This window comes from Capsicum annuum, chromosome 12, assembly GCF_002878395.1.
Source record: "Capsicum annuum cultivar UCD-10X-F1 chromosome 12, UCD10Xv1.1, whole genome shotgun sequence".
Taxonomy (NCBI): Eukaryota; Viridiplantae; Streptophyta; class Magnoliopsida; order Solanales; family Solanaceae; genus Capsicum; species Capsicum annuum.
In genome coordinates this window covers 216,778,822-216,784,821 of record NC_061122.1, presented here as the reverse complement: position 1 = coordinate 216,784,821, position 6,000 = coordinate 216,778,822, and positions in this window count along the sequence as shown.

Below are 6,000 nucleotides of genomic sequence, written 5' to 3'. Positions count from 1 at the left end.
TAGTAAGTATACGATTAAGAACAAGGGACCCATACCACATAATCTATAATTCCAAAAGATGAGGAGATGGGCATGAGAGATAAGTAACAAAGACTTTTCAAAACAAAAGCATGAAATCCAAGCCCAGAGATAAGTTGATTGAAAGACTGACAGCTTCCAAGTGTTATAAAAAGCCCAAAATATTCGTTCACTTTAATTTTGGATGAATGGACCCATCTCCCATGTGGACTATCTGTGATGGTATGGCAAATTGGTTCAAGCCAGTTCATTAATCTCAAAGGCAGTGAATACTATTTTCCCCTATGTATGATTTTGAATTTATATAAAATATATGAAAATGGAACAGATTTTTGAATTTTGTAATCTTAAATTAAAAGTATATATAACATATTAATTTTTTTATTTTATTATTTTAAATACGTCATGTGAATAAATTAAATTAAAAAATTGCATGAAATGAGACATTTGTTTATAACGCACTAGAAGGTAAGAACAACAAATTAAATGGAGGATTAAGGCTATGCAAACTAACTGTTAAACAAATATTTCGAATCAATAATTGAGTTACTGGTTGAACGTGCAGTTATTAATTTATTGTCCCAAGTATTGGGTTGTTGGTTCAGTTGTACGTTGGATCACTTTTTTAACTGGTGAACCGATAATTCATCAATAATTTATTAAATTACAATTTACCCTTCAAAATGTTAAGCATCCTAACAAGAAATGAATCAGGTGTCTGATGAAAAAGTGAAAGAGAATTCTATTCAAATCTAAATTAAAGTTGGTTGTTTTAACCAACTGAACTAATTTTGCACCTCCTCTTTTACCCATTCTTTTCTAGCCAAATATATCTATGATTTGTGAAACTTTTTGGCCTAAGATCTTAACAGTTAATTCAATAACTGAATCGATAATGATTAATAAATAATTAATTAATATTTAATAATTTAATATGTCTACGAACTGATAATCAATCAATAAAATCAGTAACTTTCAAAATTAAATCAAATCAACCTATACACAAAGTACTACTTTTATTTTTATCCTTTTACTAAGGTGGACTGATCCAAAATGGAGGAATAATGCCAATGTCAAGGTAGCAAGTAGAATTAATGATCAGAAATTTATTTACGTGGACCTTGTTATATTCACCCAAATATAGATTCAATGGTAGCTGGTGGATTTATATCAAATATCCATATGTATATCTATAATTTATAATTTATTTATATCTATAATATATATCTATAATATATTAAAAATATAACTATCTTAAAACAGTGATTTAAATTTTTTATCCTTCATTAAAAGATTCTTCTTTTTTCAAATTTTTATTTAATTATTTTTATTATAGATTTGAACTTTTTGTCTTCGTTAAAAACTCTCCTTGAAACAAAACGGTCTTTTCACTTATTTCTTTAATTTGTTATTTAATTATTTTTATTATATTAACCAGATTCCTAAAATATATGGAAAGAGAATCAATTAATATTTTTTTTTGTACTAATTAATTAGAAAAATAGTTCTAAAATAGGATATAAAAATATTCATAAAATAGGACTCTATTAAAAAAATACTTCTATAAATATTGAGATGCATATCTAACTAAAGAAGAATTTAGTTTACTTATTGTAAAAATATAATTAATGCTCATTTAATTTGATTTTGTAAAAATACAATTGATGCTCATTTAACTTGATTCGGTTGTATGTCTAAATTGATGGATGATCAATTTTCTAACTCTCAACTTCTTCACTATTTTTGTCAACAAAATAGAATTCAACATGTGTGTATATATATATCTTCATTGTTTTTATTCAAGTCATTCTTTAGTGTCAAAATTGTCTAGACAAAAATTATTTTCATCAAACTGGAGCTTTGTGATTACTATTGTATTATTTTGTCTTAATTTACAGGCCTGAGATGAATTTACAGGTGGTAGATGAATGTCGGTCGCCTTTAATGATTTTTTTGGTTAAATGCTAGGTTTAATTATATTATTTTTATATCTATATTTTGAGGGTTTTTTTTTTTGTGTAAAGGTAAAGTTTAATTGTATTATTTTGATATCTCTATTATCGTATTATTTTGTTATAATTTAAAGGTGGTAGATGAGTGTCGGCGGCTTTGAAATATTTTTTGTATAAAGTTTAGATTTAATTATATTGTTTTGATGTCTCTATCATCGTATTATTTTATTGCAGTTTACAAGTGGTAGATGAATGTCAAACTTTGAGAATTTTTTTTGGTAAAAGTTAAGTTTAATTAAATAATTTTTTCAAAAGATGTTGAATTTAATTATTATATTCATCTTTATTATTTAAACAAACATCCTATTTAGTGTAACGTTTGAACTCAATAAAATAAGGTACACACATAAAACGCGTACACCTAAACTAGTAATTTGGATAGATTTACCCAACACAAAATTGACACACATTCAATTTCATTTTGATACGCTATGTACGCTCTCCATTCAATTACGTAAAAGACTTTGATTGACTACATAATTAAAAATAAAAATAAAATAATTTAAAACTTGTGAATTTCACTCGATTTTTTCATTTCCAAAATATTAGTAAGCTTTTCTTTTTTAAATTTACATTAATTATCATATTTAAACTCAAAGACATATCAAAATAACTATTATCAAAGTATCTTTTTAGACTTAAATATACATTCATTTAGGAACAAAATCATAATTCAAATGGATCATTTATTCCCTCTGCTCACTTTTAGTTATCATATTTTACTTAATGCGTTCATTAAAAAATAATTATTAATATAACTATTTTACCATAGTATTCCTTTTAACTGATAGTTAGTATTGTATGCTGAAAATAGTTTGAAGAATAAACAATTAATTTTAAGAATAAGATAGAGGAAAAAAATTATCCTTCCTTGATATATATTAAAAATGACAAGTAAAAGTAAAAATTTAATTAGAAAATAAGTCACAAATAATTTTGAATGAAGAGAGAAAAAAGAAATTGAGGGAGTACTAATAATTAAACTTATCTTTTCAAAATAAGTATATTTTAATTAACTAACCTCTAATATTTAATTTCTCAAGTGTGTCAAGTGAACAACGAAACTAGTTACTCCTTTATGTCTTTGCCAAAATAAAAACAAAGACATTAATTAATTAGAGGACATGAATAGACATTACAATGTTTAAGTATTGCTAATATTTTGTTTTATGTCATTGTAAGAAAGCTTGAATGGTGGAATCTTTCGATAAGAGCAGCGTGCAAACTACACTAACTTTCGATAAAGATGGAATCTTTTAATAACAACATATTTCATGTGATTCGACAAGTGAAGCATACAATTTATGAAGAATAAAATATATGTAAATCTTAATTATCTCTATCCCGGTGAAGTAGAGATACTATGTTTTTGATAGCTCAGCAATTCAAAACAAAAAAAAAATATATTATGAGAGTTTGTTTGATAGCATGTATAAGAATAACAAAAAATATGTATTTTAGTAATGTTTGTATTAATAATAGTAGTATTAATTATGTTGAAATTTTTCTTATATAGTGTTTGATTTGATGTATTAAAATAAAATACATTGCATATTTTTCTTAACAAAATATTTGTTTAAAATAATACCCTCCACAAATATAGTGAAAATATGTGAAAAAGGTTCTAAGGGATAGTTGTTTCTTTAATCATGTTAATGCATGCATTAAAATTCATTGCGTTACTAATATTGTTGATTTTGCCGTATTAATATTATATACCCCAATGCACAAATATTAGTTATATGTTTATATCTATATTTTATAATCTATAATATATTAGAAGTGTGAAGGACTTTAGAAATGTTGTTTAAACTTTTTGTCCTTTATAAAAAAGTCTTTATTTTAGATAAAATCGTCTTTTCACTATTTTTTCCTAATATTTAAGAGTTGAAAATTAATTAAATATATTTATGGCAAAACATTTCCTTATTAGAATTCATCAGAATTTCACTATTTTTTTCTAATTTAAGAGTTGAAAATTAATTAAATATATTTATGGTAAAACTTTTTTTATTAGAAGTCATCAAAATTAATGAGAACTAATACTTTTTTCATTAGTTTGAGAGTTCTAAATCAACTAAATTTGATTTTAAGATGATTTGAAAAATCTAAAAATTATTAGAATAAGAAAAATTTTAGTGTTGATTCATCAACCACTTGGAACTTCTGGTGGTAAAATATATGTGTACATGTTTACGTTTACATTATTAATTATTATATTGAAGTGTGAAAGATTTTTTAAAAGTGATTTGAACTTTTATATTTTATTAAAAAACTTCGCTAGATAAAATTATTTAATTTTAAATAATCAAACGTTACACATATGAAGCATGTGTAATTAAATTAATTAACTAAAATAAAATATCAAATAAGATACTATAGTGCACAAGATGCGTGTATTATTTTTGTTAACATACTTTATCAAACGAAGCCTTAAAAAATGGCGGTACCTCAATTTTAAATTATTTTGATTCAAATCTATAAAAATCTAAATAGATTAAATGGGTCCACTTGTTATTGGTCTGGATTTTACGCCCCTTTTTCATAGAACATGGCCAGATACATAGCTTAATATTTGTTCTTCACCTTTACCAAAAATATACCTTACCAAATTAAAATATCTTCTTCTGTTTAAATCTAACACGACTACTTTTAATTTTATGATGAATTTATTTATATTTAATTGAGATGAAATATATAAGATAATTTATTTTGAGATTAATTATTTTGTAATTATAGTATATTGTTATCTCATCCTAAGAGTAAAATAACTATTTTTTAAATAATTAATTCACAAATAACTTATTTTCTAACCAAATGATTCCTAATAATTTTATAGATTTTAAATTTTACATAGCTACATTAAATGTCAGTAGTGAAATTTTGTATTTAATCGCTATACATATTTAATAATTTTTAAATATAAACACAAAATATAAATTATATTTATTATATTTATGCTGTCGATCGTATGTTGGCTTCTAGCTCCTCTTTCGTATACTCCAATTCATTGAAAGCAAAGTCACCATCATTCTGATGGAAAATTGGAATCTAGAGATGTATATATAGTTCTTGTAATGTAATTATCTTTCTTATCGCATCTTTGAATTTTTCATAATAAGTTATGGTAGTAATATCTTATTGATAAGCATTATTGACAATATTCTATTTTTCGGCGCTAATGTCCCCACTAGAGTTGTATCACTATATTATAGAAAATGATCTTTCGTTTTTTGATGACCTTTTCCTTTTTGAAAAATGGGGAAGAAGAATATATAATAGGGGATTAAATTTTTATCAATAAAGTGAAAGTTCAGAAGTTCAGCTGATTAATTATTTGAGTTATATCAATATGGATTGTGGTGCAGCGGATGGAGTTGTTTCATCCTTAATCAGAGGTCGAGAGTTCGACTCTGGGTATGGAGAAAATTCTGTTGGGAGCGATACCCCCAAATGGGGCTCTACCCAGCACAAATTCAGATTAGTCGAGCTCCAATGGAAGTACCGAACATCGGATGGGAAACCCAAAAAAAAAATATATTTGAGTTATTAAAATTTTCGCTCATTGATGTTTTTTTTTTAAGAAAAAAAATTACAGAAATTAAAGGATAGGAGAAGGTAATTAAAACTTGTTCATTGATGACTTTTTTTCTAAAAAAAAAAAATTGTGAGTAGGGAAGGAAAAATGAGAGAGGAAATTATAAGGTGAGGAATCAAATCTTTACCAATAAGACGAGAGTTTAGATAATTAATTAACTGATTTATTAAGAGTTTCTTGTTCGTTGATATAGGTTTTTTCCACCCCTAATCAATGAGATTTTTTTTTTATATAAAATATAATTTTTTCACTTTCATTTATTCATCGAGACAACTCACTGAAAAAACACATGATGGGAAGCAAAGTTTCATTGAAGCTCAGAAAAGCTTCCTTATTTTCTTCTTTTCACAGTAATTCAATCAAAATATTTGT